Below are 14,557 nucleotides of genomic sequence, written 5' to 3'. Positions count from 1 at the left end.
TTATATAGGGACATGGATTCACCAGAAGCAAAGCAGATCACTATGTGTATTTTAAATTAATTGGTGACCGTGTTATTTATCTGGTCTTTTATGTGGATGATATGTTGCTGGTTGGAAATGACAAAGAAATTATCTAGGATTTGAAGACCCATTTGTGCTCCAAATTCAACATGAAGGATCTTGGTGCTGCAAATTATATTTTGGACATGGAAATTAAAAGAGATTAGACAAAGAGGAAGCTCTGGTTAAACCAGAGGAAGTATGTCGAGATAATATTGCAGAGGTTTAATATGCAGGATAGTAAACCGGTGAAGGTTCCTATTCCTACAGGTGTGAGGTTATCTTCTAAATAGTGTCCCAAGACACAAGAAGAGGAAGAGGAGATGTCCCTTGTTCCATATGCAAGTGCAGTTGGCAACCTGATGTATGCAACGGTATGTACTAGACCAGACATTGCACATGCAGTGGGAGTATTGAGCAGGTTTACGTCAAAATCATGGAAGGAGCTATGGACAACAGTGAAGCGGGTTTTCAGGTATTTGCCTAGCACTAGTGATTATGGTTTGTGCTACCAAGGAAGACTAGGATTGGATAAAGTGTTGGATATTCATGGCTTTGTTGATGTTGACTGGCTGGAGATCTGGATCAGAGAATATCTACAAGTGGGTATGTGTTTAACCTATTTGGAGGTGTAGTCAATTGGATGAGTAAGAAACAATCTGTAGTGACACTATCAACTACAGAGACAGAATACATGGTAGCCACTCATGCAAGCAAGGAAATCGTTTGGTTGCAGAGATTGTGTTCAAGTATGGAGTTAGTGATAGCCAAAGTGCAATTTTCTTAGCAAAGAACCCTGCATATCATTCAACTACAAAGCACATTGATGTTCAGTATCACTTCGTGAGGGATATGATAGAAGACAAAAATGTGTTGTTGGTAACGGTGGACACTTTGAAGAATACTACAGATGCATTAACAAAATATATGAGCTCTAAGAAGTTCTCTTGGTGTAGAGAAACAATGGGCATTGCAGGGCTCGATAAATGACTAAGCTCTCTTATGGCCCCCTGTGGAAAGAAAACAACAAGTGGGAGAATGTTGGGTTGTGTTATATTCTTTCCATGACTAGCCCACGTACTTAACCAGGGGTTAGAGGGGGGGAGGTCACAAGGGGTTTGAGGGGTACCCGTAACCCCACTTTATGGGGTTCGGGGCATTGCCCTGGAAAATCTTGGTTCTGGACCCTATGTTAGGTTGGGCAGACCCACCTATGGTTTTGTGCATGATTTTCACACATGTTTTTTAGATGTGATGGTTTTCGGTCCATGGTTTTGCACACGATGGTTTTCGGTCCATGGTATTGGATGCTTCGACATGTATAAATATGTATTGTAACATTGAAAGGAACATAATGAAAAATCAAGTTGGTAGTCTCGGTTTTGGGATCCAGGGGAAAATCTCTATGTATATGTGTTTTATGTGTTATGCTCTCACATTTTTTATTTTCCGTGTTTTAGAATTTGTATGCAGGTAATTTCTATACGAGGTTAAAACCTACACAATCCAGTAACATTATACTTCCTATCACCACCCATCTCAATATGCATCTGCAGATATTTCTCCTCTAGGTCACTGAATAACTCTTTATCTCAAAACATGTGGAATGGAGCTCCACTATCTAAGTACCATACACTTCCCATAACTAATGACACCGTGCATGTAATGAGGGAAATGTTCAATTCGATTTCAGAGGCCAAAGCCTCACCCGTTGCTCCTCTTGAGGACTTCCTCTTAGAATTCTTGAGTGGACAATTTGTAGCAAAATGGCCCGGCTTATGGCAATGAAAGCACTTAACATTCGTAATGTCTTTATTCTTACCTCCATGATAAGGATCTGATTTGGAATGGGAAGCTTTCCTTTTCCCCTTCTTCACCTTAATCGCTAAGTCACAATTCTCTTCAGCACCAGTCTTTGATGAAGAGCCATCCCTGGTGTTCCTCCTGATCTCCTCCTGCATCAAATCCGACCATAGTCATTCCCAATCCGGCAGCTTCTCCCAACCATTGACAGATTTCATCATCCTCACCATATCATCCTCGACAACTGTGATTCCAACACTTCCAAGTTCACCATGACATTGAGTGAACTTGGTCAAGTATTTTGGAATAGTCTTGCCTTTCTCCATTTTGATTTTTCGAAGTTGTCCTTCAGTACCAATTTCCTTTGGTCACTACTATTCTGATACAAGTCTGTCAATTTTTTCCACATATCATACAAAGTTTCCTTGCCATGGAGACTTGAGAAAATGTAGTCTCAAACTCCCTCAAGGATTATCTGCCTCGCCTTCGCCACACACTTCTTCCATTCGCCCAAATTTTGTGCATCCGATGCTGCTATCTTAGGAATTTCTTGATCAACAAATTCATTCAACCCATTATCCTCTAGCACGGCCTCCATTCGGTACCTCCAGGATATAAAATTCGAGTTACCTTCCAAGTCATACTCGAGCTGTAAACCGTAGAATGCCATATTCCAATCTTGAAATATGTATTGCAAATTCTAATTTCACCTGTAACCCAAAACTCAAAACTTCTAAATCTCCTCTAGTATATTGTTCTTAGCTTCGATACCATGTAGAAAATCTTTTAGATTCACAAGCTCATGCAATTTACTAAAGCACATGACAAGAATCTACTTCTACTTTCAACCAACAGAAGCCAATAGATCGATGAAAACAATATGAAAACATCCTCGGAAACCTTTAGATTCAACAATATCTTTGGGTTTGATCATAAAAAATACATAATTCTTACTAGCATTTACAAGCCTTTTAAGATGACTAACACTTACAATAGACAAATCCATCTTCTTGTGATGTGCTCTAACAATATACTCAATTCCATCTTTAAATATATGATATTTTTTCTCATGATGATATGATATGGGTTTTCATTCATACAGTTATGGACTTCCTAAAACAATTCCACATATGTCAAGTGGCACAACATCAAGCTCTACCTCATCAAGAAAGTTTGCAGTAATGGTGAATATAAGTTTACATTTTCTTGTCACTTGGAATTTTTCATTATCACATACCCAACTCAAAGGATAAGGTTTAAGATAAAGAGTAGTTTCTAAGTTTAATTTATTGACAATATCTTCAAAAATAAGGTTAACTTGGGATCCACTATCAAACAAGGCATCAACTTTGGTACATTTTCTAATGAACCTAATATGAAAAAGCCCAATTATTTCTTTATCATTTTTAGGCTCAGTAGGATCACTAGAAGAACTGGTACTTGCAGAAGAAGCTTTACCTTTCATTCCCATCGCTGTGATTTTGGTCTCATCACCTGAATCAGATCCTAGATCTTGTTGATTTGTTGCAACAATATTTTGTTTTCCCTTGTTTTTAAACGTATTTGGTCTCATTTCTGGATACAGTTTCCAACAATGTATTCATCATGGCCTTCTTTTGAACAATGTTTACATGTGAGCTTTTCTCCCTCTTTCTTGATTGTAGAATTCTTTCTTCCCTCACCCTTAAAGTTCCCCTTTCCTTTGTCTCCAGATTTGGATGACTTATTTCTAGTCTCTTGAGAAACATTCTTCCCTCTTTCTTTTAAATGAGTTTCCTAAACACATGCTTCATCTTGATTGTGGGGATTAAACATAAGAATTATATGTCTCAAATAACAATTTAATCCACCTATGTATTTAAGGAGAGTGTCATGTGAAGACAAATCTACACCCAATATTAAATATATTCTTCTAAATTCTTGTGTGTAACTTTGAACACTCTGACCTTTAGCTTGTCTAAATTTTTTCCAATCCATAACTTCCTTTTGCATGTAAGCTAATGGATGAAAATTCCTTCTTAATGCAGCTACACAATCATTCTAAGAAGAGATAAGTTCACCACTTTTCTTGAAGTCTTATTGAGTTCTGGCCTCCCACTAGATGAGAAATGCACTTTCCAAACAAAGAGAAGAAAGTTGGATCTTGGTCACATCATCCTTAATCCTTTGAATCTTGAAATAGACTTCAATATGACGAACCCAATTATCCAACTTTTCAACATTTACTTCTCCATTGTATATAGGAAATTCAAACTTGACATCTAGCTTTAACAAAGGAGACTTAACATGTCCTTTTGGAGACCTTGGAGGAGTATGTGAAGGAGATGAAGTAAATGAGGATGAAGGTGAAGATGGAGGTGAAGGAGGAGGTGGAGGTGGATTCTTGCTCCCATCACCACCATTACCTTTTGGTTGATTTGAACTCTCTCCATGAAACCTTGTTGTCCTCTCTTCATATAAAAATTTCACCATTTCAAACATGGCATAGAAAGCCTTTCTGAAATATCGCTCATCCTCAAACATCATCTCATGTCCTTCTTCATGTGCCATGACTGGTGGAGTTTTAGTAGTTTGTGACCTCCTTGAACCAATTTGAGGATTTGGTTCTTCAAGCACTCCTCCTCTTTTCAATTCTAACCTTGTTAGCATCAAAAAACACTTGCAAACATAGTCAAACCTTAGAAACAACGATGCTCTGATACTAAAATGGTCTAGAATTAAAAAAACTTGAATATTTATTAAAAATTCACAAGCAAGTATATGCCTTGTGGGCAATGGATCAAGTTGCAAAATCACATAAAATTTAGTGTTTTTAAAACATAGTTAGCATAAATGAAACAGAGAAATATGAACCATACAAAACAACACAAAATAACAAATTGATAATGAAGTTCACCCATCGTAGGCTATGTCTCCGGGTCCAACTTCCAATGTTGGGCCTCTTCAATTATATGCTCAAATATGAATTACATAAGTTTACAGTGCTCAAAATACAAAATAGTGCTTCCAATGGATTCTAAATTCTCAAAAACCCATATCTAGGCTCTTCTTGAGCTCAAAAAGGTTTAGAACTAAGAAATATATGCCTCCTTGAACAAATTCTACTCAACATTATGTAAAATTGCAATTCTAGCTAATAATTCTACATTTTCCACCTTTCTTTGCCTCCCTAACTGCAAATGGGGCAATTCTTCATCTCCCTGACCACACTAATATCCCTTAAGTTTCATTCAAGGTCATATGGATGCCATGTGGCCAAGGGTTGGGCTAACCACCTACCCCCGTCGGTCCTCTACCTCTTGTCTTGGCATATGTTCATATAATAGCTCATGGGACCAACGACCGACGTGGGTCAGGTGCCATGCAATCCACCACCTCCGGAATTTTTCTTTGACATATGACATAATAAGAATCAGGGTTTAAGCTTAACTGCCTGCCCCCTCTATTGTATCTCTCGCAGTGGTCACCTGGGCACCTTGAGATCGGGGTTGGGGATTAGTTCTTTGTCCCCTCACCTTCCTCTTTTCTGCAGGGTGATGAGCCTCATCATTGAGTAACTATATGGACCTTAATCCACCTCCTAGCTTAGTCAAATCAACTCTTCTCACAATTTATTAAATATTTTGATTGTATTTTGCTTAATGGGATGAGTCAAAGTGAGATATTATCCCTAGTGGACTAATGTGCATTGATTGCAGGTTTTTCAAAGAAAATCATGGAAATTTTGGCTAATTAAGAGCTGAAACTTGAATGAGACAAGGAGGAGAGATTGTAGGAGGTAGATCCTCCTCATTTACTCCTCACTCATTTGAATATTCCTCCATCAATCACACTAGCTTGAAGTACAACTAGCCAAGTCATGGAGATCAAAATACAGTTGAGCAAGTGACAGCTAAAGAGCCAGTTTATCTTGAGTTTGGGAGGTGAGCCTCCCTTAATTTAAGGAATTCGTTGGATACTTCAGTTGTATAAATAAAGAGGCCTAGAGCCTCATTAGGATTCGAATTTTTGCTATAAAAACACTAGTCATTTTCAAGTTCAAGACTTGTGGAAGACATTGTTATGTAATTTTCTATTTTGATAATTAGAATGAGAATTTCCTTGATCCAACACTAATTTGACTCAGAGGAATGAAGCTCTTGGGTTAGGACCCAACCATAGCATCAAAGGCTCATCTTCTTGTATTTCTATGTTTAGTTGATTTCATAGTTGAATTGTCTTTAGAATTATTTCATTGCAAGTAGTTGTAGATTTGATTAGTTTGCTTCCATTTGTGCTTTACCTCAGCAGTAGCTTCGAAGCAATAAAGGAACATCAAAAATCTATCAGTAGGTGATTTTGGCCTCACTACTTCCTTCAGGGATCATGGTTTGAGGAAAGAACTCCTATGCAGCCCCAAAAAGACATTATTCTACTTTCTCATGGAATTTAGGGTTTTTTGTACTTAGGCCAACATTTGATCAGTTTGCAAGAGTAGGATTTAGTTATCATTTCTTCTATGTTCAATTTTACTTTAGATCTCATCAAGGTTTCATATTATTATGAAAGTTTTCCTCAAGCATGAAGTAGGCAACTAGCTCATGGAATTCTGTTTTCCTTGGTTAATTGAAATCCTTCTTGTTTACATGATTTTTGGATAAATGTCAATGGTTGATGCAATGCAGGATTTTCAGAAGTAAATAGAGAATTCATAGTTAACAACCTCATTCCAACTTCATCCATCCATGGTCCTCTCTCTCTTTCACTAAAACCCTCACCAACTTCATCATTTCACAAGAATACTTCTCCAAACTTGTTCAGCAAATCCATCCATCTCACAACTCTGGTTTTGAGTTCTGAAGTGGTCCTAGGCACTCCGTTACCTCATTCCATCCACCAACCACCTTCCCTAAGCCTTCCATTAGCTTCAACATCCCTCCTTTTCCTCTCGGTTGTATCCTGTAGGAATACAAGGGATCCTATAGGTTTTCAGGACATCCTGTAGAACGCATTAGGACATCATGTAGGTTGACCTATAGTGGTTTGTTTTGAGGACAAATTGAGGAAAAAGCCTCTAGGAAGCTAGAAAAGGACACCTACTTGTCTCCCAAGCCTTCTAACCATCCACCATCATCCCTAGGCCACCCGCCACATCACCAAAATAAGTTAGTTTTTACACATTCACATAAAAAATATAGAAAGAAAAGCAAATTTATTTTATTCATTTACATGCACAATGATAGAATGTTTGATGTTTTGAATTTTCATTCTTAGGATATTAGGATTGAATACATGTTAACTTAGAATTCTTTTGAATCAAAGCCTCTTAGCAGTTAGTTAGAAGAATGGTGTGTTTTAGCATTTTCTTTCAGTCTTTTTCCTTACTACAATATACAAGATTTCTGTTAGTGTATATTTCTCTTTCCCTCATCAGTTATCAATCTTCTTCTAACCAATAGAAGTCTGGTTTGAAAAACCTTAGTGACCTATCACCAGCTTAGCGGTGACAAAGAGCCAATCCATCACATTTACTTGTGTATACAACACTGTCACCTCCAAGTTTGTACGAACCCTGGGTTGATAAAGTAAAGTTGGTAGCCCCAGGAGTTTCAACATTCTTGCTACAATACTGGTTCTCATCACTTTCTGGCGCCGTTGTTGAGGAGGTGTCTGAGTAATATGTGATTACTTCTTTCTTTCTTCCATTTCTTATCTTTGATATTTTTCTATTAGCTTCATTTCTGCAAAAGTAATTTAGTTTGCTTTCTTTTCCATTCTTTGCTTTCCTTCTAGTCTGCAAGTGAGATTTCATTCAAGCAGTTAGTTTTCATTTAGTCAGTTAGTTACCATTCAGTTTGTGATTTCAATTCTGCAATTAGTTTCAAAGTTAAAAAAAAACACAAAACAAAACAAAAACACTTCTTTCATGCCTCGTATGAATAGGGATAACTTAGGGAATTTATGCCAAATACCCCCACCGCTTCAAATAGCCAACCTTCCCTCTTCTTCGATGCCTGTGAATTGGAGGAACCCTTAGGTGAACAACCAGATATATTTGAAGAGCCTCCAGGGGGAGAAGATGAAGAAGAACCCATTCCAACTGACCCAATGTCTGGAAATAGAAATGATGGAGGAAATAGAGAAAGAGTTGAGGGTGCCTTTCCCATCAGAGAAACTAATGGGGATACCAAGATGAAGAATATAAGTCCATATTCCCTTCCTCATTTCCATGGCCTAACCTCAAAAGATCCAGACACATTCTTGTTTAATTTTGTTGTTATATGAAGAACCTAAGATTACACCGATGATGAGTAGAAGTTGAAACTATTCCCCTCCACTCTCAAGGATGCAGCTTTGCGCTGGTTCATGGGTTTACCTGGGGATAGAATCACAACCTGGGCTCAGATGCAACAAGTCTTCAACAAAAAGTATCGAGACTACTGCAGGTCCAAAGACACTAAAGAGGAAAATTTTAGGATGACCTTAGGGCATGAAGAATCCCTAGAGGATTATGAAGAAAGATTCCATCTTAGCTAAAAAAGGGCCAGGTGCACACTTGATCCTGATTCACTGAAGCTAGTCCTACTTAGAGGGGTAAGGGAAGATCTTCTGGACACCCTAAACCTGCTAGCAGGAGGGGACATCTACCAACTACCCTATGAAGATATCAATATTGTCTTTAGGAGCCATTCTAGGGCAGCAAGGAAAAAGGGTAGGGGTAGTCAACCTATGGTAAGTCCATCCTCTTCCACTACATCCATCAAGGGTGAAATTGGAAACATGCTGGAAGATTTCAAGAGTGAGATGTTGAAAACCCTTGCCCTACAGATGGACACTATGCACATCAAGAGAAAGCAGGAGAAGGCAAAGAGAGCCTTAGCCATTTTCTTCCATAGATGCACAAGGAGGCGCCCTAGGAATGAATTTCCATTGAAACTGATTGAAGTCTACTCAGTCTATGAAGAAAACCACTCCACAGACAAGTTCCCTTCTCTACCTGGACTAAAATTTGTGTATCATGGAACTAAAGGGGTGACAGAACAACTCTGCTACATAAATCAACGGAGACCGCATGGGCCTTGACCATACGAGTACGGCATGCAAGGGTCATTGCATGCCTATTACAACCCTAACTAGACCATGCCCATTCCCTCTTGGGGGCCCCCTACTCATCCTTCCTGTTCTACACCTCCTCCTTGGTCCTTTGCACCTCAATACCATTCCCAGTCGACCAACCAGTCATTTGAGCCATATGCTCCGCCACAACCTCAGTGGAATGCACCGCGCCAGTGGTGGAGGCCCCCATACAACAATGCTCCAGATTTATTGCCTTCACCACCCACTCAACCACATATTTTAAACCCTACTCCACCTAAACAATCCCAGATTCCTGCCCAGCCAAATCTGAACCTGAACAACATACAGGCACAACAAGTATACAGTGGAGAGACATCCTATCCTGCTTATGCTATGGAGATTCAAGAAATCAACCTGAGATCTGGGAGAGTACTCCTAGACAACCAAACTCTACCTCCACCTAGGGAGAGTGAGGAAGAAAGAGAGGAAAGCATGCCTAGATTAAATCCACCACCCTTTCCTGAGAGATTAATTCATTTAGTCCAACCTACCCCAGAAGAGGATGAACTTCTGGGTGAATTGAAAAAGCTATGTGTCAAAATTCCACTTATCCAATCCATAAATGATGTACCTATTTACAAAAATTTGATTAAGGAGAAGTGCTTCAAACATTTAGGGAGGCAAAAAAGAGATACCCCTACCATTAATGTCATTGGACATCTGTCTGAGTTAATGCTAGGGAAGGTAATTTGCCCGAAGTATTTGGACCCTGGAAGCCCTGTAGTAGAGCAGCATTGTCCCACTCAATTTGATTGATCTTGGGGCTACCATTAATTTTATGACTAAGGACACCATGCTCAAGCTCAATATCCAAGGTTCATTGAGAAAGATCACAACAGTCTTGCAACTTGTAGACCATTCCACAGTCACCCCTAAGGGGATTATGGAGGATGTGATGGTCTCCATTGACTCTTGTGAGTACCCTGCAGACTTCCTCATTCTCCATCTGAAGGCCAAGCTTACTGGTTACCCTCTCATCCTTGGGAGGCCCTGGTTAGCCACTTCTGATGCCTACATCAGTTGTAGGGTTGGAAATATGACTATAAAAAATGGGCATATGTCCAAGCAGTTAGTCATGTACCCTCCTACTCAGCCATCTCTAGAACATGACTTACCTTTATGGCTGGAAGAGGAGGAAGAAGATGAAGTTTATTTAGCCCAACTCTACACCTTAGAAACATCCATGGGAAGAGGACAACATGATGAAGATAATTTGATTGAACACATACTCCAAAGACCAACTCCTAGCACCTTTTCTTTCGAGGAAGCAGTAAAGGAAACCCAAAAAAACAATTAGATTGATCTATTCTTAGTTTATTCAAACCAAAACCATAGAATTTGGCCATGAGAGAACTTTGAAATTCAACCCATCTCTTTCTATACACCAAGAAGAAAAGGTGTGCAGCATGCTAAAGGAACATCTGGATGCCTTTGCTTGGAGTTACAAGGAAATGAAGGGATTGCACCCCTCAGTGTGTACTCACCAAATTTATATCAAAGAAGGCTACAAGACAGTCTGACAATCCTAAAGGAGAATGACTCCATCTCTCAAGGATATAGTCAAAGAAAAAATGCAAAAGCTACTAGATGTAGGGTTCATTTACCCTATCTCGGACTGTGAGTGGGTCTCTCCTTTGGTGTTGGTTCCAAATAAAAATGGGAAGTGGAGGATTTGTGTCAATTACAGAGAGTTAAACAAAGCCACAAAGAAGGATCATTTCCCTCTACCTTTCATTGACCAAGTGCTAGATGGCCTGACAGGGAAAAAGTTTTTCTCTTTCCTAGATGGGTTCAGTGGGTACAATCAAATTCAGATCAGCCCTAAAGACCAGGATAAAACCACCTTCACTTGTCCTTGGGGTACGTTTGCCTATAGGGTCCTTCCTTTTGGCCTATGCAATGCCCTTACCACTTTCCAGAGAGCACACCTGAGTATCTTTGCCGAGCTAGTCCATGATGCAGTAGAGATTTATATGGATGATTTCATAGCCTATGGGTGTGATTTCCAGAAGACTCTGTCCAACTTAGGTAAAATGCTGAACAAATGCATTGAAATTAACCTATCCCTTAGTCCCGAAAAATGTGAGTTCTTGATGATTGCAGGCACTGTTCTAGGTCATTCAGTTACCCAGCAATGACTGCAAGTGGACCCAAACAAAATAGCCATCATCCAAAGGGACCTACCTCCGCAAAAACAGAGAGATGTCAGAAGCTTTCTAGGTTTAGTTGGATACTATCGTAGGTTTATAAAATACTTCAGCAAGTTATATTCTCCTTTATTTGGGTTGTTGGCCAAAGACTCTGAATTTGTATGGTCAAAAAGTTGTCAAGAGGCCTTGGATACATTGAAGGACAAGTTGACCACTGCTAATCCGAATGGAAAATGGCATCAACCCATGGTACTCATCCACCCATATTATTCATCAACCCATGGAATTTACCCATGGTATTGTAAATGGCATCTGCCCGTGGTATTGTAAAATCCACCCATGGTATTCATTCACCCATGGAATTTACCCATGGTATTGTAAATGGCATCTGCCCGTGGTATTGTAAAATCCACGCATGGTATTCATTCACCCATGGAATTGACCCGTGGTATTGTAACTGAAAAAAAACTATAAGTAACAAGTCACATTTTGTAAAAGGACAGATGATCCGCCACAATGTAGCCTTTACAGTTCAGAGGCATGTAGCCGCCACATCTCTTCTCAGAGATAAGCTACCATCACCCTAGCTGGTTTATTTCCATTACTATTTTAAATAAAAGTTTCTTTGTGGTTTTATTCATTGGGCATTCTCCTCTTTTTTCTTCTGGCAATTCAAGTTTTCAGATCTTGGGGGTCTCTCCCCCAAAGATCCATTTCAATTACTGATCCAGATCTTGGGAGGAGCCCCCCAAGATCTAAAAAAATTGAAATGGATCTTGGGGGGAGAGACCCCCAAGATCTGAAAACTTGAATTGCCAGAAGAAAAAAGAGGAGAATGCCCAATGAATAAAACCACAAAGAAACTTTTATTTAAAATAGTAATGGATATAAACCAGCTAAGGTGATGGTAGCTTATCTCTGAGAAGAGATGTGGCCGCTACATGCCTCTGAACTGTAAAGGCTACATTGTGGCGGACCATCTGTCCTTTTACAAAATGTGACTTGTTACTTATAGTTTTTTTCAGTTACAATACCACGGGTCAATTCCATGGGTGAATGAATACCATGGGTGGATTTTACAATACGATGGGAAGATGCCATTTACAATACCATGGGTAAATTCCATGGGTGAATGAATACCATGGGTGGATTTTACAATACCACGGGCAGATGCCATTTACAATACCATGGGTAAATTCCATGGGTTGATGAATAATATGGGTGGATGAGTACCATGGGTTGATGCCATTTTCCATTCAAGGTTTTGGGTTAACCACATAAAACCCTTATCCTCAGTGGCTCTCAAGGATAATTTTAGGGGCGAATGTTCGCCCTTTGGCGAAATTAAAGGGTTTTAAATTTTTAGTGGGCGAATATTTTGTATCATAGTACATTTTTACAAATCACCTCAAATAGCCCACCTTATTTTAAGGGAGGGGGTAAAAAAGGTAAATTTAGCCCTTGAAATTAGCACTTACAACCTTCCATTAGCCCATTTTCAAGAATAGGTTTTATTTAAGTGAATCCATTAGCCCATTTTCAAGAATAGGTTTTATTTAAGTGAATCCTATGGGCCAAATACCATATTTATAAAAGAGGTATGGTAAATTAATAAAAATATAAATAAATGAGAGGTATGGTAAATAAATAAAACATTTTTTATATTTACTCCATAAGTCACCTTATATACATGTAAGGGTGTAAACAAATAAAAATATAAGTAAAGTGGAGGTATGGTAAATAAATAAAATGTCTTTTTATACTTACTCAAAAGGTATGATAAATAAATAAAAATATAAATAAACTAGATGTTATCGTAAATAAATAAAACCTCTTTTTATATTTAGTCCATAACCCTCGTTCTATTTATGAAGGCTCAAGAAAGAGGTTTTATTTAAGTGAATCCTATGGGCCAAATACCATATTTGTAAAAGAGGTATGGTAAATTAATAAAAATATAAATAAACAAGAGGTATGGTAAACAAATAAAACATTTTTTTATATTTACTCCATAAGTCACCTTATATTTACGAACACTCAAAAAATGGGTTATATTTAGGTGAAAACTATGGCCAAAATACTATGGGACAAATACCATGGACTAGATTGTTATTAATACCATGCAAAAAACCATTATTAACCCTAATATTAGAATTAATAAAAATAAAAATGGCACATGGTATTGACCCATGGTATTCACCAAAATGGCACATGGTATTGACCCATGGTATTCACCTGGAATGTAGCCTATTTAAATGGGGGAATTAAACCAGCATGTAGCCTAGGAATTTACAAAGTTTTATTATTTAGTGAAAGACTCGCCGAGATCTTACAAGATTTTATAATTGAGTAAAATATTCGCCATGCCTGGTGAGAGATTCGCCAAAAAATTATATATACATATTATATTATTGATAAAATCGCCTTCCATTTTTCCTATATACCATGGAGATTCGCCCATTTATTATATTTATAAATTTAGGGGGGTTCTTAAAATTTGGCTCTTCATATTCAACAAAGGCTTCGTAGGAGGGAACTTTACGCAATGGTGACCATTGCTTCTTAAGGAGGGAGGAATGATCCGAATGGAAAATGGAATCAACCCATGGTACTCATCCACCCATATTATTCATCAACCCATGGAATTTACCCATGGTATTGTAAATGGCATCTGCCTGTGGTATTGTAAAATCCACCCATGGTATTCATTCACCCATGGAATTTACCCATGGTATTGTAAATGGCATCTGCCCATGGTATTGTAAAATCCACCCATGGTATTCATTCACCCATGGAATTGACCCGTGGTATTGTAACTGAAAAAAAAACTATAACTAACAAGTCACATTTTGTAAAAGGACAGATGGTCCACCACAATGTAGCCTTTACAGTTCAGAGGCATGTAGCCGCCACATCTCTTCTCAGAGATAATCTACCATCACCCTAGCTGGTTTATTTCCATTACTATTTTAAATAAAAGTTTCTTTGTGGTTTTATTCATTGGGCATTCTCCTCTTTTTTCTTCTGGCAATTCAAGTTTTCAGATCTTGTGGGTCTCTCCCCCCAAGATCCATTTCAATTTTTTTAGATCCTGGGGGGCTCCTCCCAAGATCCGAATCAACTGCACATATTCTCTGAGGCCCAAATTGGGTCCTTCCTTTTCATATACATGTTGATGCCTCACACAAATCCATAGGAGCATCTCTAGGCCAAATAGATGACAAATTGCCTTATGCCATTTACTTTGTCAGTAAGAATCTGTCAAAGGCCGAACTGAACTACAGAGTGATCAAAAAGAGCTCCTAGTTGTTGTACATTGATTGAACAAATTTAGGCATTACATTACGGGTTACCAAACATTTGTACATACTGACCATGCTCTAATTAAATATTTGATGAATAAACATGATGTGAATGCCTTGATTATT

The sequence above is a fragment of the Pinus tabuliformis genome, chromosome 9 (genome assembly GCF_031772625.1).
Source record: "Pinus tabuliformis cultivar Carrire ecotype Pingquan chromosome 9, CPIR1, whole genome shotgun sequence".
NCBI classification, from domain to species: Eukaryota; Viridiplantae; Streptophyta; class Pinopsida; order Pinales; family Pinaceae; genus Pinus; species Pinus tabuliformis.
Note: the sequence above shows the minus strand (reverse complement) of the source record.